The following is a 25265-nucleotide window of genomic DNA, read 5'->3' as shown; positions in this document are numbered from 1 at the left end:
ACGATAACTAAGGTGTATATCAATTGGAAAGCACTAACCAAACATTCGGTAAAATAATTACACGATACATAAAAACTATTACTTGACATGCATAAAACAAGTCTGTAGCGGAATTGCCAAGTAAGATTACCTGATGCGCGCTAGAAGTGGTTGATAACTGCAAGCACGTCACGGATGTTGAATGTTCTTGCTTCAGATTCAAGGGATAGTCAAGCAGTTATAAAGGTAAATTATTGTTTGATAATGAAATGCCAATATTAAAAATTGCCATGTAAGGAAACAGAATACTTGAGAGTAATGCGATTGAAAATGCGCAATTTAACACAGTTCCCTGTGCCCATATATAGATTTCGTTTGTGGGTTATGAAATCGAAAAATAATATATTGATAAATGTAATTATTCAAAAGCTATACACTCATATCAATGTTGAACGTATTACAAGGGACACAACACCTAAAATATCAATTAACCCATTTGGCTACCTACACACTACCGCAAGGCCTACAGCTAAATCTGGACACTTGACTCAGCAGTGTCGGAATGTGAACGAATAGAGTGGGAATAGGGTTTGCAAGCAATTTTCGTGTCGTTCACCGTTTATTCTTCTTTGTTACCCAAGATGTGGCGTACATGTTCGAGGAAAAGTGCCGGCTGCAGATGCGGTATCGATCACTCCTCTTGTCCTCTAAGATTTGTTGGACTCTACTTTCCAGCTCAACCAATGGATATCTGCAATGTCTGACCCATTCTCTTATTCGATCAACCGTTTTCGGGAATACATGCATTGTAGTGCCTTCAGATTTAGCATGGGTCTTCGAAGGACAACCGCTAATCGAAAAGGCAGACATTGTTGAAAATTCAGAAAAGTAAATATCGACATTATTATACAATCTTGATGAATAAAAATGTGATACAAAAGTAAATGAACCATACAATGTTCAATGCAAGGTTTGTTTTGGTCGCCAGAACTATACCAGTTCATCATGTGTGGCTTAGTATTTGCATAAGTTGCATACATTTATAAATGATGTGAATAAGCTCTGAACATGTGATTCGTCCCTTAGGATGTTCTTTCTTGCACGAGAAGGAAACATGCTTACATTATAGACTGGAGCCCCGAAGGATGCAATTCGATGACAATTCACACAGATGAAAATAATTAGATCTATTGATAGCATAACAATTGAAACTCAAGTCAATAGCAATGAGACCAATGAACATAGCACTATTGATTACTCTACTCGCAAATAGAAAGAAATTTAAAAATAAACGAAATATGACTAGGATACAATGCCTTACCTTGACCAACAAACAGTTGGATTCAGCAAGCCGAGCAGTATGTTGCAGGAGAACAGGTAGATGGCCACAGGTAGCACACTGACGAGTTTGCTTGAAGCGGTCACAAAAGTTCACGGATAGCACGACGACGAGCAGATTAGCATAGATCTCAGTGGTTCTCAGGTAGCACGTTCAGGAGTTGACTTGCAAAGCACAAAGATGTTCTCATGAGACATATCAAGTGGTTTATAAAGTATTAGAAAGAGGGGTGCGTTTGTGAATGAATGACGTGTGTATGTCGTGGTATTATGTAGTTTGCCGGGGGCCGGCCAGCGTGAGGGTGGCGGGACCTGCCTGGAGACACAGGGTCTGAGGAGGCCATGTGAGCGATGGTGTGGGATACCTTTTGAAGTGTACATGGTGTTTGGCACCTTGGCCGTTTGCGCCCCTGACAGCCCCCAATGTCAGTGCTCATCCCCGGGTGCGAACTGCCTTTGATGAGGGGTGGATGGATGGATGGACCGGTGGGCATGCAGACAAGGCACAGGAAGACTGCTGAATGGAGACACACTTATGTGGATTGCAGGGGGGCGGCCTGCTTCAAGGGGAGCCCTGCCTGGAGACACGGGGTCTGAGGAGGCCATGTGAGCGATGGCCCCTCGGCGTGGGATACCTTTTGAAGTGTACATGGTGTTTGGCGGTACCTTGGCCATTTGTGCCCCTGACAGCCCCCCATGGCAGCGTGCATCCAGTGGCGGGTGGGGGGTGGATGGATGGATGGATGGATGGGCCGGTGGGCGTTCAGACAAGGCACAAGAAGACTGCTGAATGGAGACACACTTGATTCATTTAAAAAAATCGAAACAACCGTTGTTGAAATATATGTGGTGTTTTATTTTGTTTCTTTTTTTGATGGCACAAAAATACAAAACTTAACACATTGTACAGGTCAGGTTGCAGCACAGTGAGGGAAAATCCCCTGTACTGACCGCTGTCACTCGGGAAAGTTTCTCTTATGGCACAAACGGCACAGGCGGGTATTACTCTTCGAACGCGGTGTCCAAGCCTCCCGTGAAGCCACCATGTAAAGGAACGATAGGCCACCAGCCAGTACCACCTGTGAAAAAGAATGATACAAACTGTTTTTAAATGACCAAGATAAGTTTATTAAACGTTTGTTGTCAAGGACAATTCTTGTAACTAATGGCATTCTGCTCGGATAAATTCTATCTAGACACTGCACACTATTGAACGACTTTCATGCATTACAATGATCTGTAGATGTAATTATAGGAGACGACCATGAAATAGTAGTGGCATCACAAGCAGAGTATACTTACTTGTTACTCAGATTACAAGGACGAACAGTTGCACGAAGTACCATCATTATCCTCAACACGGACCGTGTGAGGCAAGCTGCCCTGAAGTCTGGCAGCTCGGTGATGCATTGCGGCTATGGATCGCCTTCCGAAATGTAGGCCACGCATCCCGAGTTTTCACAGCAGCAGCAGTTCTCGTCCTCGGTTGGCATTAGCTCGCACCGATTGCATGTGCACAAGGTGGAAACACCGTCCATGCAACTAGGTGCAGTGTCTTCATCCGTTGATTCGTCCTGCCAACTGCCGTCCGAAGCCTCATCGTTTTCGCATGTTTCCCTTTCTAGTAGTTCCTCCTCGGTATACTCGGGCTCGTACATGTAGAGCATTATTGTAGCCATTGTGTGGTAAACAAACTAAATTAATTTATAGCGATGGTACAATTGTTCACACGGGCAACAAGCGTACAAGCGGTGAAGGTAGCTGACCAGAGCACAGAAACGAGTCACAGAATACTCAAAGTAACACAGAGAGAGGAAAGGAATCGAAAATCTGCTGCTGTATGTTGTGAAACGGTCTGTTTATACTTATTGAGGAAAGAGGCGTCCTGCCATTTCCATGGCGACACATCATTAGTTGAGGCGCAGCGATTGTTGACACGAGACGTGCTTTGGTGTTGTGAAATGGGCGGTACGCATCTACTGATGACAGGCTCAGAGGCGGGGGATATGATTTAGTGCCGCAAAAGCAGGTCAGCCAGGGCGATGGGGCAAGTGATCGGATTATCACAAAATGGCAGCTCCCTTATGCCTGTTTTCGCGTGCGTTTAATGGGCGAAAACTCGGGTAAGGTCCATAGGAAATTTTTCTAAAATCGAGCGACTTAGGATTAAAAAAACATGGGCAACCCGTAGGGACAATAACATTTTTTGACCAAACCATTCCTTTAAAATAAATAATAATGTGTCCTTAAATATTGCTCATTCCGGACACCTCTTACTTTTAAGCACTGTATTAATTAGTGGTATTATTATCCAATGTAGTGATATTCAATTCATCTAAGTAGTAGTTCTGGATTAGCCATTAGTACAAGTAGGCACCGGCTTGTGGGCCCCACTCCTTTTAGGGGCCCTGCGACAGCAGATCAAAATAAAGCAGCAAAGAAAATTAAAAACGTATTAGTAGATAATTTGCGAGGTGGGCCCAACATTTCAATTGCCTTGGGGACTCCGCAGGGTTTAATACCGCACTGCTATGTAGGACGGATGATGGTCTGAGTGAACCCTGTCGCAGGTTTCAGACTTTCAAACTGCCCACAAGTCTGAGGAGAATGCTTAACGTGTGAGCTATAGAAAGTTAGGTTTCCTAGAAATCATTTCAACCAGTGTGAGACATGCATTATTACATAAGCAGAAACATGGTGCACATTGAGCCGAGTCACCTGTCTCCATGGCTGCAGAATGTGCACATTGTGCCTCATATTTTGCAGCCACAGGTCCTTAGCTCGTAAGAACCCCGATTCACAGCGGTCACTGGAATGCACAAGTGGGGTGCAAGGGGACCACAGCCAGCCCCTACATGCATATCTGTGGGTTAGGATAGTAACCATCCTCTAGTTATCATTGACCAACAGAACCCATGTGGGTTTAAGGTCCATACTCACACTGATTCAGGGAGGACATGTTCAGTAAATGGGCTTTGAAAGAACCATCTGTGCAAAAGCAGTTTTAACATTTCAATCCCCTTTTGTGGTTGTTAATGGATAGAAGAAAGCAGGAAAGCTGATAACTTTGCATGAGTGTTTTATTCAGGTGTGGACAAATGCAGACGTGGATCTCTGCATTATGCCTTTCTTGCACTTCAGCCAGAAACACAGCTCTGATAGGGGGAGCCTCGAGGACAAAGCTTCAGGGAATGCTGCTGTCCATAGCTTGACACGTTATAAATTAAGGAACTAAATGTATATGCATTTGAAGAACATGGATGTCAAATTTCACCATAAATGACTTAAAATAACAAATGTACAGATGACGGAGGAAGTTCCTGCAAGGGTGCCTGTACAATAGCACCAAGATAAAAACCAGTGGTGAGACTGATTATGAGGGTGAGCAAGCTGGGACATAGACACGTGACAAACCAAAACAAGAACAAATAATTGATAAGAAACCAGGGACTTGCAAAGGTAACATTGACCTAGGGGACAAGTGCTTCAAAGTAAAGAGGAGAGTACTGTACAAAATTAGGATGTGTTCGTAACTGTCACAGCTACTAACGCAGCGCAAGCCCCGAGAAAGTTGAGAATGGTGCAAACAGTTTTGCTTTTCTGAACTAAGACATGCCCAACATGAGTATCTTTGCAATAGTTATATATGTTTTGAAAGACTTTCATTTGAAATTCTGCATTTTGTTAAAAGATACATGCCATATGAATAAATCATTATCAAAAACTGTGAAATGGACACATATCTATCCCTATCATGGACAAAAATAGTTCTGTATTCCTGAAGATTACAAATATATTCCCTTAAAAACAACCTATTAGATAAACCGAAACCATTTGCACACATATCTCTTAAAATGAATCACTAATAATTAATAATCGAATTAAAAAGTTACGGGTTATGGAGATTGGCTGAAGGGGATACCAATAAATAGATCACCACCTGGAGATGTTAGACGGGAGTATTCTGCAAGTAATTTGGTTGTGGCCCACTCCGGAAGAGATAAGATTGAATTGGTAAGTTGTATTTATGTTTGGTTTTATCTCTGATCAACAGCCAATGTCCTCGTCTGTTGGAAATGAGGTGCTGACACCGAGAATGGAGAGTGAAACTACAGATGACATATTAAGAGAAGTGGCTATGTTAGAGAATCGACAGGGCGTGATACATCTATGTTTAGGGAAGGCTTGCACAACCACTGTGAAGGAGGAAGTGCACCCTTGGAAAAGACCATGCCATTGTTTTAAAATCGATGCTATATCTAGTATTTAATTTAGTAAGGAGAAAAAGTGTTCTAGAATATTTAGAAAGTAAGATTGTCTAGCCCTGTAATTGGCATAGAATCTGGCTCTAGTAATCTGGATGCAGCTGTGATCAAGCAACCCCATTGGGATGCTACCAAAAAAGTACCACAAGAGACTGTTAGCTTGGAGAAAACAGGGAATGCTGCAATGACTAGCAAAGGACATTGCTTGAATTAACTTATGTTGAAGACATATGAAGGTGACCCAATTTGAGCTAGTCTGAACTTGCCCCTAAATTGTAGTTCTAATGGCAGCGCCTTATCCAACTAAGACGTCTGCAAAGCCAGTGTACTAATTTTTTTAAAATTTTTATATTTTACAAAAGGCTGCGTTTGTGTGTGACGTATCTTAGCAGGGCGAGACCCTGTTCAAGTTTAAGAATTTAATTGTATGTTCAAGGATTTTTACTGTTGCCAGGAGGCAGAGGTTGTTCGATCACCTCCTATCAATCTATTCCACCATTTTTCTTTGTTCCACCCGCGTTCTTCCACTAGTAGATGTTCGAGGTACGTAGCTCTGAGTCGCTGGTTTTTGGACACGACAGCAGCAGGTGTCGAATTGTTTCAGTTTCAGAGTCACATAGACGATACTTGCTTGTTTCCGAGAGACCTCTAATTCTACGGATTTCATTTGTCTCCAATAAATTTAGCCTTACCCTTAACAGGGAGTTGCGTGCCGACCTGCTGGGGAATTTTTTTAAATATCTCATTGGGTCATTTAGTTTGCAGAACGATTGAGGGAGTTGGTAGAGCAGTTTGTTTTTTTGTAGCTGACTCGTGTGTTAGGATCCAGTCTAACTCTTTCACTTTCTTGGTCACTCTTACTGGGTTGGTGATGAGGTCTTCTTCAGAGCATGTGACTGACAGTAGTAAAGCCTTGTTGGCGGATTTCCAAGCTGATAGCATTTTCACCTTATCTGCTTGTAATTCTTTGTTTAACAGACCGTAGATTTCTTGGCTTCCATCCATGATACATTTTCGATGTAGGCGTAGTGCATTGATATTAACTGTTGGCGTGAGGGATAGAAGGCTGAGTTCCCGCAGTATTGCTGCGATGGCCGTAGATTTTGGAAGGGGGAGAACCGCCTTCCAAAACTGCCCTTCTAGCTTTGGCCAGATTTTTTTTGGGATCAAGGGCATAGCCTCTGTGCCGTAGGTGATTGAAAGGATGACTTTTTTCGATAAAAATTGAAATTCGATAACAGGGATGGTTGAAAATCTTCCGATCTTCGTGTGAATCGTCTTTCCTTGCGCTACCAGCATTTTTATTTTCTTTTGAAGATGTTGCTGCGTAGAAATGTCTTGTTTCGAGCTGTCCATTATCACTGCAAGGTATTTATTCTCCGCAACCTTTTCAATCTCAGTATCCTCTAGGAACCATTTGTATGTTTCAGGTCTTTTTTTTGGTTCTCCTTCGTGGATCAAAATTTTAGTTTTTTCTTTGTTAACTTTCAGGTTGTTTTCTGAAGTGTAGAGGAGTAGATTGTTTAGCTGCCTTTGAAAACCAATCTGGGTCTGATCAAATAAGATGAGATCGTCTGCATTCAAAAGACGGCTAATTTTAATGGTAACCAGAGACGGTGGAAATGATCGAGTAAGTTCTTCAGTTTCTCTGTAGTCGCCGATGTATGCTAGGAACAGAGCTGGGGCTAAGGGACAGCCTTTTTTAACCCCTCTTCCAGTTGGTATTTCTGCCGAGAGGTTTCCTAGCTGAGACAGTCGCACCCTGAGGGTGGTGGCCATGTGTATGGCTTTTATTGGCTGCAAGATTTCTTGTGGACAACTCCAGCCCTCCAATTTTTCCCAAAGGCGATACCTACCCACTAGGTCAAATGCCTGGGAGAGATCGATGAACGCCACAAAGATTTGTGGTTTGCCCTCAAGTACCTTACTTTTTAGGGTACTGATTGTTAATATATTTGCAGATGTGCCCACGTATTTTTTGAAGCCTGTTTGAAAGATGTCATTGCAGGGCGCCAGCTTTGACCAAGTTTTAAATATTTTTAAGAGCAAGCTCCCGAAAACTTTTCCTATGCAGTCCAAAAGGGCTATAGGGAGGTAGTTTGATGGTTCGGCGATGTCTCCCTTCTTATAGATCGGGACAATGGTGGCTTTCATCCATGATGGCGGTATAGATTTCTGAGAAGTGCATCTCTTGAAGATTTTCTTAATGAGAACTGCCCATTCTGTGGGATTTGTTTTCAGGTCTATATTTGATATCCCATCCGGACCTGCCGGTCGGGAGTTTTTCAGCTTTTTAAGATGGTCTAGGATTTCGTTTTGGTCATCCAGAACAAGCCAATCGGAGTCATCTGGAGTCCTTAGAGGTAATTCCAGGATGGTTGGCGGTTGGAAAAGAGAGGTGAAATGGAGAATCCATTTCTGTTCACCCATGCAGTTTAGGATCAAGTTCTTGTTCAATGGTGTAGCTGTTTTTAACAGAGACCAGAACTCCTTCACTTTGTTTCCGCATATTGCCTTTAGCATGTTTTCTGCATCCTGCTGGTATAGTTGGTGCTGGCGATTTTTCACCCAACTTCGATATGTTGTTATTGCGATTGTTAGTCTTCTTTGTTTTGTGGGAATTTCCCAAGCCTTCTTTTCGTCCTTTGAAATTCTCAACGTTTTTCAACCAGAGGGGCGTCGTAGGAGTGTTTTGGTGCATTGACGGCGGTAGAAGAAACTTTGTTTTTCACTCTATACTGAACTAAGAGAGGTACGTAGTACGAGTTTTCTTTATTTTCAGGGCACCCCTCGAGTGCGTACTTTGCAGTCAATTTTCTGACTGCCTCGGCTGTTAGTTTCAAGCAGTTACCCCGGGTGTTTGGTTCGACCCTAGAGTGTCCGGGGTTGGTGGCTTAAAGCTGTTTTGCAAGGACATTATTAGCTGATTATGGTCATTATCTTTAGTTTTGATGGCTTTAAATTCCCTCGCCTTTTCCAGAAGATTGTGTGAGACAAAGATATAGTCAATCGTGGCTTGCAGCGATCCTTGCTCCCAAGTGGGGAGGCGGTCCTTTTTTGGAAATATTGTGTCGAGGTTTAGTAATTTCCTTGAAGCCATTAGAGATGACCATTGTCGACCTCTTCGAGCCGCTGGAGTGAGAGCTGTTTTTGGTCCCATCTTGACGGGAAATTCGTGACAATGTGCATTTAGGTCGCCGCAAATTATGACGAATGGGACCTGGTGTATAGATTGAATCTCATCTATTGTTTCTTCCATCATAGTCAAGTAGGTGTTTTGGTTTATGGCCGCCGGGTTCCAATATGTGTTCACAAGTGCAATTTGGGACACCCTGGAATTATTTGGTTCGTCCCAGTCTATGAGCGCTGCCTGTATTGAGAGATTTAATTGTATAGTGGTCTTGATCTTCAGTCCAATTCCCTGTCTGCACACTATTTGGAGGCCCGAAGTTGGACGGCCCAAGAGGCCTTTGTTGGCGGGCACTAGAATGATGTTGTACCCGTCCAAAACTGGAGTTTTGCGTAGCCAGGTATCTTGGAGACAAATGATGTCAAAAGAGGCTAATTTGGCCTCTCCCGGGGCCGTCAGATGAAGGTGACCTCGGGTGTTCCATGAGCAGAGGCGTAAAAGAGTTGATTTGTGGTCGGCTGTCGAGTCGTCATTAGCCCTTTGGTGCTGACCTGCGCATTGCTACTTTCTGGTTTGTGTCAAAGCCCTTGGGAGCCAGGCCCAAAGGCCCTGGAGTTTGTCTCTTGTTTGGGACTTTGGCAAAGACCTTTCTTTTGCTGTGGTTGATCTGAGGAGCAGCACCCTGACATGTTGGTTTTCTGAGTCATTTTATGATTTATCAATGTGGGCGTAGAGAGCTCTGTTCTTTGCACTTCCATCTGTGGTGTAATTTCTTTCCCTGAAACATTGGGCCGACAATGTCTTCTGAGTGCGTTCCAAGTTTTTAACTGAGTTCTTGTGGTTGTTCCTTTCCTTTGAAGTGTGGTCGTGGTCGCCTCTTCTACTTGATCTAACTGTTGCTTTGCCTTGGTTGTTTTCCTAGGGTGCAGTTTTTGCCTTGGTACTTTTTTGGTATTTGTTTTGAGATTTCTGGCTTTGATCCTCCAGAATATAGCCCAAACTTAATAGTCATCCTTTGCACGAGATATTTCCTTTTTCGCACTCGTAAAAGAGATGTATAAATATGCTTTGGCTCTTTGGTTTGAGTGGTATGGATCCACAATCTCCAAATCGTCAGACTTAATTCGACGGAGAGCTGGGATAAATCCAAACAGGGTGAGTATACCCCTTCTGTTAAGGATTATGTCATCCTTGTTTTCTGCGTGTTGTTCCAGTTTTATCGGTGTCGTCTTTAATTGACATGGCTTCTTATGGTATTACTCAGTTGTGAAGATATAATGCTTTCCAAGGTGGAGCGAGTTTTCTTCATTTTATTTTCATTTTTGCTTCGCCTCGGACTTCGCCGATCTCTTGTCTTTGAGTTGCGGTCTGACCCACGGCCTCCACTCTTCTGATGTGGAGACTGGTGGCAGTCCGACCTATTGCTGGTTGGGGATGAAGGGAGCATCCCAGTTGAGAAAGAGACTGACCGAAAGCTGGGAGGGATAGGTGACATCTTTTTTTTAATCTGATGTGACTTTGTCCTGCGATCTTCCAGGGTATAGAAAGGCAGAGAAGCTTCGTCTTCAATAGTTCGGAGTTGGGCCTGGCAGGAGGGTTTCACAGGCGTCGCTGTAACTTGTGCCATTTGAAATGTTGTCCCTCATCAGGTGACGAGGGTGAATGGACATTGTCAATATGCTGAGAAATGTTCATCATGATGTTCCTCCGCAAGGAAATCTTACATTGTTTTAGGTGAAGATTTGCTCTCCTTTTGCTTTGCCAATTGGACAGCAGGGGTTTGCTCCAATTTACCGGTCAAGGCGTCCTTTTTGTTGTGGTGTGAATCAGTTTTCTGATTTTTCTTCCCTGTAGTTTTTTGAGCTTGAGGCTGGTTTTCAGTTCTGTCATTTTTGGCAGTGGAGAACATTGGATAGGCGCGATCATTATCCTCTGGGATCATTTTTTGATGTAAAAGACTGAGAGGGAGATCGTCTGTGATGTACATGACATCTCTGTGTGCCGGTCTGCCGTTTTCCTCTGGTGGAGCGCACCGAGAGACTAAAGTGGGTGCTGGTGGTGATAATTGTGGGGCTTGCTTTGCTCCGGGCATTAAACCCACAAGGAATTTTAGTTTGAGTTGCGGTTGCACATCCATTCCACCATTTTCACTGATGTTATTATGTTTCTTTAGTCATTCATCAAGGGCGGTGATGTAACCTTCTAAGAATATTAATTTTGTATGCATCATCACTTGTATGGTGGTGTGGTCTTTTAGATTTTCATTTATCCCTTCATAGAGTTTGGTGAACAGAGCCAGGGCGATAGTTACGGCTGACATAATGGACAGAATGTCCAACTTTTTTTTCGAAGGAGACTCATTTGGTGTGCCAGATCGCTGGGAGAGTCTTTTTGATGATGGAGTTGTTATATGGTTCTTGTTTAGTTGCCTTCTGGGTGTGGGGGCATTTGGTAAGTCTAGTGACCCTCGCCTTTCCCCATCTGGGGTCTGCTTTTTGTTTGTGGAGTCAGAAGGCACATCCACCAAGGAATTTCGACTTGACGACCGATTTTCAATGCCAGGTGGGTGTGATTCTTGGTTTAGGCTTCTAGACGATTGCACCATTGTAGCCCCTTTGGCCGTAATCAGATCTTGATGGCCTGGGGACAGAGTATATGGTAAGTGTTTAGGTTGTGGTGAGCACGTCACGTGGTTTGTGCACAGCTTCATCGCGTGATTAGGACTTTCGTTTCCCCCTTGCTTGATGATTTGATCAGGCGTTGTTTTTCCATGGCATTCCTCACTTTGCTCCCGAATTCTATGACTACTTGATGTTGGGCTTTCTGTCGCCCTGATTGATGGAGCAGGGGAAGAGGACCCAGTTTTGTGGGAGGTAGATTTGTTTGAGGAATTGGATGCCAGGGGGCATGAGAGCGGTCTGTGTGACACCTTGGATGCTTTGGAGGCTTCATATTTCTTTACAGTCGGCTCTATGGTCAGTGCCTTTCTTCTGGCTTTTTGTGGTGGTTGGCAAATCATAACCGCCTCTAAGATTTCCTCGTCTGTGAGGTCTTCTTGCCGACATTGTGGATCAAGCGCAAAGGCGTTGAAGAAATCAGTAACTAGGCTTGCCACTGACGGCTTTGTTGATTCTGGCTTCCAAGGTTTTTTATTTAATTTTTGGCCTTAGATTTTGCTGTAGAAGTCGGCGGGCTGTGGTTGATTTTTTCTGTAATTTAGATTTCGTGTTTCCTTTCATTTTTAAGTGCTGTTTTTTCCGTTTGTCAGGTGGCACCATCTCACTCCACCATCGTTTTTTTGATCGTGGAGGTTCAGGAGCCTCTGTGTGGTGGACGTCTATGGAGCCTTGATCTTTCGTGGCTAGCTGTTCTTTTCCTATGAAGACGTCTTGTAGCAGGGCTGGCTGTCCGCGGAGAGAAAGTAAGGATTTTTGCAGCGGGCCCGAGTGGACTTCAGCAACTGTTTTTATTTGGCTATTGTAGCCACTTAAGTTTGGGACCAGATGTTCTGCCGTGTTTGTTTTGCACAGGTTGCTGTTTTCCCCCTCGAGTGTGTTTTCCTTGTGTGGGGTTATGCCCAGCTCTATAGAAGAGTTCATAATCATGAGGGGGATAGGCGTGGCTTCTTCCCGATGTTCCGGGTCTGTTCTCTGTTCAGCGGCGAAGGGAGCTGCAGTGTCACCGTCGGGAGCCGCCCCCAACCCAACTCGTGGCTGCGAATTAGCAGTCAGGCATCCTGCGGGCTCTCCCCCCTGATCATGGAGCTTGGTCCTCCCTCTGGAGGGCACCGGGACCGGAGCTGTTGGGAAAGATGCTGCGGCAGGGACGCCAAGGGCGGGGGTGCGGCGCGCAATGCGCCTCCGAAGGTGAGCGGTCTCCTTCCTCATTTTGGTCAGCACTCCCTCGATCTTTGGGAGAGGGAGGTCTCTTTGGGACCATGGTTTTGTATTCCCCCCGAACCGGCAAGACTTGCACAGCGGGAGAAAGGGGTCAATCAACGCCTCTTTGGGTGCAAGTTGAGGCGGGAGGTTTCAAAGGCAAGCGATTATGCAATTGTTTGTTTGAGGGTAAGCAAGGGTGCACACTTCGAGGCAGGCGGCTTTCCTCCAAACCCATAATGTCAAGTTCTTTGTTATTGTCCAAGACCAGCGGGTTTGCAGGGTCTGAGGCCATGGCAGCAATGCACAGACTGCAACAAATGCACACTCTGAGCCACACTCTGCGCGTACTAATTAATTAACAAAGCACTTCACAGAATTATTGGTTAGGAAAGAGGTGTGACGATTCTGAAAGAGTCTACTAGAATTGTCTGAAATATTAAATTGAAGGAGGTTGTGCAAGAAGTTGCCCGGGGGACTTTGTAGTTCTAATGTTTGAGCACCCTTCTTTCGTAAATTGGCTGCTAATGTCCAAGGGAAACTATGTGTACTTCTCCAAAGTGCTTTACATCCAGAACACTTATTTCTTCTACCCAATGACAGACAATAGGTCCCCCCATGCCAGACGATACCACCTATTTCAAGTGGACAATATGCCTGAATAATTGAGGGAAAACAGTGAATGAAACAACATAGTGTCTGAGGCTGTCAAGTTTCTAGCTCTGTCTGGACTAGACACCAATGATTGGCCAGCTCGAAGGAAGGCCTGTGGTGGGAAGTACGTTAATTGGTATTGAACATTGTGTAAAGGGTGTTGTGAGTGGTAGTAGCATTGATTCACTTTAGAATGAGGGAGAGCCAAAGAACACAGCCAAATCAAATGAGCTTGCAACTTTCCCCATGGTTATAATGAGTAAGGTAGCAGGAAAGCAATAATTGTAATACCAAGAGTATGCCTCAATGCTAAGGTGCCTTGACAATTACATGCCAACCAAAGCATAGCGGGTCAATACAAACAAACCATAAAATGAGTGCCACAGATGGATGTTGGATGATACACATAACCTGAACACATTCAAACAGGAAGTAGCCTGCTTGTAATGAAATATTGATTGGTGGGACTAGATGGCCAAATCCTGCATGGTGGCACTTCAGGAGACATGACATTTGACACACTTAAAGATTGAAGGATATGTTTTCAATGAAAAATTAGCACATCAAACGCCCATGGTTAGACCTTCTGAAACTTTAGTCATATTACTCACAGGTAAGTCTTTGGAATGGTCAGAGATACATGTGATTTCTCCAAACATGTTGTGTGTGAGGGGCAGAAATTGCCATTAGTGTGATATTTTGGTGATTCGTTTATAAAATGCCACCAAGTAAGGGGGTGGGGCTCCAAACTGGACAGACTGAAACATCTGGGGATTTTCCTAGATGATTTTAATGAATTAGTGGAGCACCAGTTAATTTGCCCCCCTGTGTCCTTATTATGGATAGATGTAATGCAAAATGTGGTAACTCTCTTACCCCCACTCAGATGAAAAAGAACTGAAGTAAGAAAAGGATGTTGGGGATTGACATAGATAGTTAATCATTTACAATTAGGGATCGTTGTGATGGAAATAATGGGACATTTTACAGTATTGATTTAGAATGATCAACAGTAGATTCTACTTTGACAAACCAACTGTCTTATATTTTCTTCCATGGTAGCGGAATCATTACTCCACGATGCATCCCTTGACCTTGAACAATGTTTCAAATGATTGAGAGACTTTGGGATGATTCAGGGAGTGATCATATTGTTTAGAAATTGGGTTGCCATTTCCTTAAATGGTAAAACATAATGATGTTCAGACCACTGAGACCTTGGTAATGGTTGATGTAGGAATCTCAATTGGAAAGGGGAACATGCTGCCGAACATCCTGTGAACATTAGTGGAGCAGCACTCCCCCATATTGAAAGCATCGCAGAGAATATCACCCAAGCCCTATGAATAGTTTTTTTCTTTTAAAAAGAAATCCAAAGGTAATTCATTTTCAAAATTTTAAAACTTCGACACTTACAGCAGTATAAAAGAACATAATTAAATAAGACAACACATACATAATCATCCAATTAAATAATAATACATTTTCCTTACTCTGGGCCCCAAATGCCAGACCACTAGTGGCTTGGGACATGGCATCACTTACTGGGGCTGGGCAAGCTGCTTTAACTGCACGTCCCTTATCCTTCGGGGCTGAGACAGATGCTTTAGCTGCACAACCTTTACCTTTTGGGGCTCCGACAGCAGCTTCCACTGCACGTCCCTAGATAATTGGGGCTGGGAACACTGCTTCTACTGCACGTCCCTGGACCCATGGGGCTTAGACAGCAGCTTCCACTACATGTCCCTGGACCCTTGGGCCTGGGACAATTGCTTCTGCTGCACGCAACTCCTGCCACCTCTGCCACCTTTCCCTCTTGGGGCCTTTGCACTCATGTTCCAGGTGTAAGTGAACACGGAAGGCACATCAAGCAATTGTCCTGGGCAATTAGAGTGAGGGGGCAGTGTGCATGATGGAAAACATACTTCTGTGGTCCAGCAAGGCTCAAATGTACACCAGGTAACATAAATATGGGATGCATAAAGCACAGGTACCCCCAAAAAAAGGAAGTAGCATACGTGAGAATGCCTGGATAGCTTCCAAAAAAAAGAAAAATAATATGTGATACGCAGTGGCACCCAGCAACAAAAGAACTGCAGAAAGCTACAGTTAAGGTAAGAATAGAGCTAAGCGATACACAGGGCCACCCAGAGTAGGAACATTGTATACCTGACTCACTGTTCACCTCTAAAATAGACACACGTATGCGCTGAGGCAAATCCCCCACCAAAATAAGAAGTTTGCACAGTCCCAGAAGTGAACAAATTGCGTGCACCCCAAAAATAGAAGTATTCTACTTATCATCCACTCCACTTTGCACGTACCATCGGAGTTGCTTCTATGCATACTTCTGTATCCCCAAATCTGGTGTGCTCAATTCCAGCATGTAGCACGTGTCACATAAAGTACATGCCGAGGGTCTTTCCTCAGATTGCCCGTGCCCCCGCAAATTCCTTACGCGCAAAGTCCCATCACTCTGTTTCCGGCTGCCCATCCATTAATACACAGAAGACCCACACTCCTGCTTCTGAGCATTTTAACCTGCCTCCTACTGCCCTGAGCTGCCTCCTACCGAGCCATCTGCTGCTGCCTGTGCAGTGTGTGTGCCTGCTGCCCACCTGCCCTGCGTTTTGAGTGCCTGCTGTCCAGCCATTGCCAGGGCTCCTGTCATTGGCCCTGTGATCATCTCATCTGCTTCACCGGACTCCCACAGTTCCATACTACCACCACCTCTCCACAGCCCATCATCAGGACCAACTTGCCACCCACACCTGCCTTGGCAGTTGTCATGTCTGCACCGTCATCCTCAGACCAAAGTGGCAACCCCATGGCAGGAAGACAGATGGCTGTCAACTTCACTGCCAGGTAAGTTGACATCCTGGTGGAGGAGGTCCTGGAGAAATGTGATGCCCTCTTCAACCCACCGATGCAATGCAGCAAGGAAGAATGTCAGCGGATCTGAGACAGGATAATGGATACCATCAATGCAAAGGGGGTGACATCCTGGACCTTCAAGGCCGTGAATAAGCACTGGGAAGACATAAAATCCCACAGCAAAGCCCTTTTCTTCATCCAGGCCGGTGCATTCGCAGAGGTGCACCATGCATGCCGGTGCTGGCTGTTGATTACGAACATGTTGGTCCTGGATAAGTTTTACCCTGTGCTGCACACCCAGGCCTGCGATTTGCATCAATGTCTGGAGCCGACTAGTGAGTATCCATATGTTGCTTCGCTCTACGGTGCATGTGCATGTTGCTGCATGTTGACAGTGAGCCCCTTAGACATGCAGTAAGTATACCTCTGAGACTGATGTCTGTGTGAATGCCCCAGACATTGCTATCCATGTGTGCATTGGACCATACGTAATTTGAATGAGATATCGCTTGCATTGTGTGTTGTACTGCTGCATTTCAAACCATGCACATGTCCTGTTACTTGTGTCTGAGACGTGCCCTTGTGACAAGTCTGACAGTTGAGATAGTGTTCCCGTATCATGTGCATGCATGATGGTCATGTGTATGTGGCAAAGACAGGAATGTGTGACTGGTCATCACTCACGCCTGGATGCAACACATGCATTTCGATCTCTGATGTAGTCATGTAGCAGTATCACAGTTAAAGGGACTATGATGTGATTGATTATCACACTGCTTGTGAACTCTCAATTGATGTGTGTGCATGACATGTGTATGTGCACATGATCCATGTGTGTGCAGCATACGCAATTGATTCGTCATGAGAGTAGCAAGTAGGTTGATGTGAATGTCTGGAATGATGGGCATGCATGTATGTGCATGTATGTGGATTGCATGTCATTGTGTGTGGATGTGGAGGATGATGGTTGTTCCCTTGACTTGTGAGGTTCATGTGAATGTTGGTATTGCCATGCACACATTGGTGCAGTACAATGATGTTTCTCTTCTGTGTCTCCTTTTCCACAGTTGCATCTGATGAAGAGGACGGAAGCAGTGCTGTGGAGTATGGCAGCAGGGATCCCTCCACCAGGCAGAAGCGCAAGGGCCAGCCACACCCCCATGAGAGCGCATCCTCCGGGAGCGAGGTGGCTGAGGATGCACCCTTACCATCAGACAATGCAGCTGGGGGTAAAGCCAAGAGGGCAAAGGTAGGAGTGGACTCCTCAGCAGCGGGGGGGAATGTGATGCCACACAGGGGCCATCCATTGCGGAAAACACCCCAGAGTCATCCAAGGTTGGCGCAGGGAATAGGAGGCCATTGAAGCAGATTCCATGGGGTCAGGTGGGGGTGTTGAGGTGGGCGTGACTACTGAAGTCCTGGCTCTGGGGCATGAGGCATTAGGCTGTGCAGGCCACCCTGGAGGTGCCTGTGCAAAATCATGTCCCTGGGCCAGCGGATGCAGCTGTATGCGCCTGCCAGGATGCCTCCACCCAGACCCAGTCCCTGGTGTGACCTGTGTCCACACAGACAGACACCTCCTTACCACCTGCTTCCCCTTACCATCTGCTCTTTGCCATCCAGGACTATGTGCTACTCCTGCATGCCAGGGTGGCGAGGCATACAGCCGTCATCCGTTGTGAGTGCAGGTTACAAGTAGACTTCTTGCACATCATCACAATGAGGTATGCTCTTCAGCTGGCTTGCAACATGCCTGTTCTGGTTTGTGCTGCACGGGCTGTTCAGTAATGAAACCCCCTCATCGTCTTCCTCCTCTGTGCACCAGTTGTCCTCCGGGATGCCTTCTGGCCCAGATACCACCAGGGCCCCCTGTGCACCAGTCCCACCCACATTGCCCAGTCTGGTGGAGCCAACATCCCTGCCCAAGGTCGGAGTTAAAGGTCAATCAGCTGAGGTGGTCACCGTGCCTACCCAGGCACCGACATGGTCACTGGCAATGGAGGGACAGCAGGTACCCAGAAGCGGGTCATGGGCCGTACGCCCCCCAGTATCGTCATCAGCCCGGAGGGCGTACACACAAAGCAGGTACCGCAGGCATTAAGGAGGAGGCTACATTTCTCAGGGCCCAACATTGAAAGGGGGCAGGTGCATGATGTGAGGCTGGAGGAACACATGGATCTCAGGGAAAGGATGTCTTCTGTGTTGTGGCGCTATGGTCAGAAAATCAGAGCAGAGAGGCAGCATGTCGGAAAGCAAGGATTGTGTTGGCCAGGGCTGAGAATGCACTGCAGGGCAGCAGAGTTGATAGTGACACATGTATGGGAGGCCCTGCAAGCCCTTCAGGCAACAACAGAGGCCTGTCTGGGGGATGAGGATGTGGCGCTGGACTTAGGCCTGGTGGAGAGACTGAGCGAGATTGAGGATGAGGAGATGGACTAGTCCTCTGCCTGTGTATATCGTTATTTAGGTGTAGGTTTCCTTTATTTATTATTTTCCCCAGACTTTTCTCACATTTCTTCCCCATTTTTACTGTATATCCTTATTTAGGCACAAAGATTTAATTCTTTTACAAATGTTACCAGGATACTTTTAAGCTTCATTTGAAAAAATGTTTCCTGAACATATTTATTCAATATATATCATTGTGTTTGTTAAATTCCACACTTCGTGAAGTTCATTTGTATGTTGGCTTGTTTGCTAGTTCTATTTTGAGCCAGTCCATCTCTCCTTTGCAAATCATGTGTCTTGTTGCGTGCATGCTTGTGTATTGTTGTTGCTGGGATGGGTGCGGATGGCAGGATGCACATGTGCCTGACATGTGGTGGTATGTCAATCAGACAAATGGGTGTGCACAGTCTGTTTGGATTTGCATTGACCTGTGCTGCATCACTCTGTGTTTGGCATCACTGCGGTTGGGGTGGAGGGATGTGGGCTCACTGTGGGAGTGTTCCATGTTCACTGTCATAGCACATTACTTTGTTATTGCGTTGTAAAACACATGTCATGCATACAGCTTCACCAGCATATGCAATCACACAATGCCTTCTCTCAGATTTTGGTCAACCTCTACCACTGGAATGCAGTAGAGGCACATATTTTATATTCCAGAGTAGCTGCACAATTCACCAGTCTCTGTGAGTCATGCTCTCTCTGACTGCCCTACTATCACCCATGCATGGACCGGTCATGTGATAGTTCTCTGACAGGTATTTTGCCACACAGCTCACTCATGCTCAGGCTGTGACATGCCTGGCCATTGTTTGTGGATTTTGCAACAAGTTTTGGTATGTTTGCTTCTGTCGTGGGTACACATTCTGTCACTGTGCTTTGATGCCATGGCAATGTGGCATGATCAGCATGCACATGTTTTTGCACTCACTTGTCACATGTGTATGTTGGGGGATGATTAAGGCCTGGAAGGGTGTGTGAGCAGATGCTCCACTCATGGATGGACCTCCAGTGATTGCAGTTGCTTGGATTTGCAGCATACATGTTCATGTTGCAATTCATGGTGTGAGCACACCGAAGACATTCAGGTGAGCAACAGAAATTAATTGAAATGGTGATGTGTCACCCTGTCAGGGTACTGCCTGTGGGGGGTGTCACAGTGAGGGGCCCCTGGGGGGGTGCTGTTCAGTCTGTAGGGAGCTGCCTGTGGCTGGTGTCACAGGTGAGAGGGGTTGGGGGGTGTTGTCCAGTCTGGAACGGCTGCCTGTGGGGGTGTCCTGTCTGGAGAGAGCTGTCCCTTATGGAGGGTGCTGCTGGTGGGGGCTGTCCCTTCTGGAGGGTGCTGTCTGCGGGGGTTGTCACAGGTGAGGGGGATGGGTGGTGGTGTCCAGTCTGGAGGGGGCTGTCTGTGGGGGGTGTCCAGTCTGGAGGGGGATGCCTGTGGGGGGTGTCACAGGTGAGGGGAGCTGGGGAGGTCTCCAGTCTGGAGGTGGTTGCCTCTGAGGGGTGTCCTTTCCAGAGGGGGCTGCCTATGGGAGGTTTCACAGGTGAGGGGGTGTGGGGGTATTGTCCAGTTTGGAGGGGGCTGTCTGTGGGGGGTGTCCTGTCTGGAGGAGGCTGCCTGTGGGGGGTGTCCAGTCAGGAGGGGACGGACTGTATGGGGTGTTCATTCTGGAAGGGGGCTGCCTGTGGGGGTGTCACAGGTGAGGGGGGTTGGTGGGTGGTATCCAGTCTGGAAGGGGCTGTCTGAGGGGGGCGTCCTGTCTGGAGGGGGCTGCCTGTGGGGTGTCCAGTCAGGAGGGGGTGGCCTGTGGGGGGTGTTCACTCTAGAAGGGGGCTGCCTGCGGGGGTTGTCACAGGTGAGGAGGCCTGCGGGTTGGTGTCCAGTCTGGAGAGGGCTGCCTGTGGGTGGTGTCCTGTCTGGATTAGGCTGTCTCCAGTCTGGAGCAGTCCGCCTGTTGGGCTGTCACAGGTGAGGGGGGCTGGTGTCCTGTCTGGAGGGGGCTCCCTGTGGGTGGTGTCCCTTCTGGAGGTGGCTGCCTGTGGGGATGTCCCTTCTGGAGGGGGCTGCTTGCATGGGTTGTCACAGGTGAGGCGGCTGGTGGGTGGTATCCAGTCTTGACAGGGCTGCCTATGGGGCATGTCCCTTCTGGAGGGGGCTGCATGCGGGGGGGTCACTGGTGAGGGTGGTTGGGGGGTGGTGTCCCACCTGGAGGGGGCTGCCTGCGGGGGGTGTCACAGGTAATGGGGCTGGGGGGCGGTGTCCAGTCTGGAGGGGGCTGCCTGTGGGGGGTTTTCAGTGTGAAGGGGGCTGCCTGTGTGTGGTGTCACAGGTCAGGGGGGCTTAAAGGTGGTGTCCAGATTGGACGGGGCTTCCTGTGGGGGGTGACCTGTCTGGAGGGGGCTGCCTGTTGGGGGTGTCCCTTCTGGAGGGTGCTGCCTGTGAGGAGTGTCACAGGTGCAGGGGGCTGGGGGTGGTGTCCAGTCTGGAGGCGGCTGTCTGTGGGGTTTCCCTTCTGGAGGGGGCTGCCTGCAGCAGGGTCACAGGTGAGGAGGTCTGAGGAGTGGTGTCCAGTCTAGAAGGGGCTGCCTGTGGCATTGTCTCTTCTGGAGGGGGCTGCCTGCGGGGGTGTCATAGGTGAGGGGGGCTGGGAGGTGGTGTGTGTACTACAGTGGTTCCTGTGCAGTGGGGGCATGTGGACAGGATGAGTGCCGAGGATGTAAGGAGGACTCACATTTTTGTAAGGGGTGTAGCCTACACTTATGAGGGGGCGTCAGTTATGCTGGGGTAGGGGCAGGGCTTACAAGGGAGGGCACGCATTTTCTCTGGGGTGCGGTTGAGATTGCTAGGATTTTTTCACACGATTTTGCTGGGCTTGCCAGGGCGGCCACGTGTTTTCTCTGGGGTGCAGCTTGGGATTACAAGGTTTTGTAGCATGATTTCTCTGGGGTACAGCCTGGGCTAGTGAGGGAGGACATGCGTTTTCTCTGCGGTGCGGTCTGGATTTGCAAGGTTTTGTCACTGGATTTCCGCTGGGGTACAGCCTGGGATTGCAAGGTTTTGTCAGGGGATTGTCGCCTGGGATTGTGAGATTTTGTCATGCGATTTTGCTGTGGTACAGCCTAGGATAGTAAGGTTTTCTCATGCGATTTTGCTGGGGTACGGCCTGAGATTGCAATGTTTTGTGAAGTGTTTTCTCTGGGGTGCTGCATGCTGGGCCAGGGATGGTGCGGCGGCTTGCACCACTTTAGTTCTTTAACATACTTTTTGGTGTACTTGGGGGTGGGTTGGGGGCGTTCCTCGCACAGTTTGTTGTTACTTGCGTGACGGCTAGTAATGCCTCTTGAAATCCATGAATACGTGTGCTGCGTAATTCTTTTTTCTGGGCCACAGCTCGCTCAGGGTCCTTCTCGGCACGCAGCCTTAGCACCATTTCTGCACCGAATTCCATGAATCGGGCCCATAGTGCCTCTATTGTGTCAAATCAGTCTTCTACAAACAAGTACAGGTAAATATCTTTCCTAATATCTTCTGCACTGTGTTTAATGTTCCCTTCAATGAACACTAGTTGCTCTTGTGATTTATAGAAAATTCTGTCACCAAGATGCACAAACAATGTCAGGTCTTTAGCTAGAAAACAACTCCCACATTGCAATACCTTTTTTTATACTGTTTAAAAATGAGATCCTTTGAAAGCATAGGATCATCATTTCACCTTCCTGTAAGTGTGTCATCTGTGTATATATGATCTATTAAATGCATTTTGTTTATCATTTGAAGTGTTGAAAGTACATTTTCTACAGTTTCAGCCATCAGTGTTTCATTTGAAAGTGCACGCGACATACATGGTGTTTTGCACAGATACAATTTAACTGGAAGGTATCTCATTTTAGTATGATGTGAAGTCAGCAAGCATATAAGATGAAACTGACTCTTCTGCTATTATCAAGACAAGCTAACCAAAAGTCCTGTTTTCTCACAAACTTCACAGTCATCTATTCTCCGGAACATCTTGATCTGTCTTTAAATATTATCATTTTTGTGCAAAACCTACAAAAATCTCTTTAGACTTTACAAGAAAGCATATCAATATTGCACAAAGAATTGCACGTGCATATCTCAGGTTTTATTGCAGACTGTTCTAAACTATATACGTCTCTAATGACTGTCTTTATTATTTCTTCTTTTTCAAAAATCACACCATTTAGAACTTCATAGTTATGCCCACTCTCATCAATATGAAAGGTTACATTCCTTTGTTGAATATAACTCTCTTCATTAAAATATCTTTCTGTGGCCCTCATTACGACCCTGGCGGAAATCAACCGACCGGACCGCCATAGCGTAAATAGCGTTTCCGCCATTGCACGATGGAGCAAAGTGCGGCTCATTCCGACCCATCGGGCACGAGCACCACGCCATGGCGGAAGTGCAAAGTCCGCGATGGCGGAAATGACCCCAAAACGGCCCACACCGCCGCCGTACGGCGCCCTAGGTGCAATACCGCCACCCATCTTAGCGGTCACCGCAGTGAGCGCCAACCGGAAAGTACGGTGACCGTAAATATACGTAAACGGAAGTAAAAGCATGGTCCCGGAACGGGAAACATCACGCCGTACACCTATAAAACCACAAATTCCACACAACCATTAAAAATACTACCCTGAGACACATCCCAACCCGTCATCCACCCTAGTGAAACCAAGAAAAATGGGAAAAGTAGCGAAGAAAGCGTGCGACCGCAAGCGGCAGGTCCACTTCTCCCGTGAGGAACTCACCGTGCTCACAGAGACCCTCCAGGAGAATGCTGCCGCCGTCTTCTCCACGCAAATGACCAGGACGGCACTTGCGAACAAGAAGGCCATATGGGCCCTGGTGGCACAGCGGGTAAGTGCGGTGGGGACCGCACCCCGCAACCCACAGCAATGCAGAAAGCGATGGGACGACCTGCGGATACGCGTCCGTAGCACACTTTCTGCCAACCGCAACATTGACACAGCTACCGGGGGAGGATCGGAATCACCCATCAAGTTGACCCCCTGGGAAGAAATCTGTGCCTCCACCATTGGAATGGAGAGCATAGAGGGAGTCGGAGGGATGGAGAAAGGAGTGCAGACATCCGAAGAATCAGGTAGGTGTCCCAAATAAAACAATGCCAAAACCACAATGTCCAATCAAGTGAAGTACCACGTGCCCACATAGTGCAACAGTAACACATGTCCAGGAGAACGTCCACATACATAGGCCTGATAGCACACTTTAAAACTCACATCAAATACATAAATAATTAAAAATCCTAAAAACACCCTCTACACGTGCAGCAGGCACACCCTAACTGCAGGCTGCCAAACAACTGCACCCTCACTCCACACACAAATGAAACCACCTCCAAGGCCCCGACCCAAATCACCCTCAGGTACCACCCCAATGCATGTGATACATTGCCATTCCAATTCCCACAGACCCATTAATAACGCTCGCCCTCCTTTACTCCACCACAGGGTCCGATCCAAACGACGAGCTCCAGGACACCCCTACCAGCACACCTGCAAAGAGGGCCAAGACCAACGGCCAAAGACCCTCCACCTCAGCTGCACGCATCAAGACACGGAAGAAGCACAAATCAAGTGGCAGCACAGAGGAGGGAACTCCAACAGGCACCCCAGCAGCCAGCATGCCCACAACAACACCACCACAGGTCCCCCCAATGGATGCCACAGTAGGCACTGCTTCTGGTGGCAGCAGCACCATAGGTGACACTGCATTAATGGCAGCATGCTCCGACACAGAAAACGGGGATGTCGAAGTTAGATCCATCCATGACCTGTCTCAATCCCCCTGTCTGTTCCATCCCGTACACCATGAGGATACCACGCAGGGGCACCCACAAGACGACGACTGGCCATCCCCCACAAGCCCTGTGGCAAGGCAACATGAGGTGATCAGCCACTCTGTGACACCACCGCAAATGGCCATGGCCCAGCAGAGGCAACAGCCCCTCGACCAGGTAATCGTGCAACAGCAGCAACTGGCCATGCTCCTCAAGGACCATGCCGATGAATGTGGGGGCACTAAGGCAGACATAGAAACATCAACTGAGACACTTAGGGCAGAAATGGAGAGAAGTACAGAGACACTAAGGGCACAAATGGAGAGTAGCACCGAGAGCCTGAGAGTACAAATGGAGAGAAGCACCGAGAGCCTGAGGGGGGAACTGCATGCGACGTCCAAAGACGTATGTGCCGAACTTGCCGCAGTGCGCCGTGTGCTCACTGAGCTCTCACAAACCCTTAGGGACATGCATGGACGTGAGCAGGCAGAGACATCATCCGTTGCAAGTTCCGTCCAGGGCAGCCCCCAACGTAGATCTGGGAGGAACCTGCGCTCCACAGGCAGGGGTGCCCCTGATACCCGCAGAGGGGGCTTGCAATAGCGACTGCCCACTGACAATGAGCATCTTTGGACACTGGTGTTCGGGGGGGAGGTAGGAGGGTGGAGGGGGTGTGTTGGGCTCACTTGGGTGGCGGGTCGATAGGGTGTTTAACATGATATCACATATGCCATAAACAATGCACGATCATCCAATGAGATGTGTGGACATTGATCTTTGTGTACGAGGCCATTATAGGCGTACAGTCCATATTGTGCATGTTCCAGACACACACAGTGCCACGAGTCCCGTGTCCATGTATCAGCCA

Source organism: Ambystoma mexicanum, chromosome 10 (genome assembly GCF_040938575.1).
Source record: "Ambystoma mexicanum isolate Mex_15411 chromosome 10, UKY_AmexF1_1, whole genome shotgun sequence".
NCBI classification, from domain to species: Eukaryota; Metazoa; Chordata; class Amphibia; order Caudata; family Ambystomatidae; genus Ambystoma; species Ambystoma mexicanum.
The sequence above is the reverse complement of the archived record's forward strand: the minus strand, read 5'-3'. Positions refer to the sequence as shown.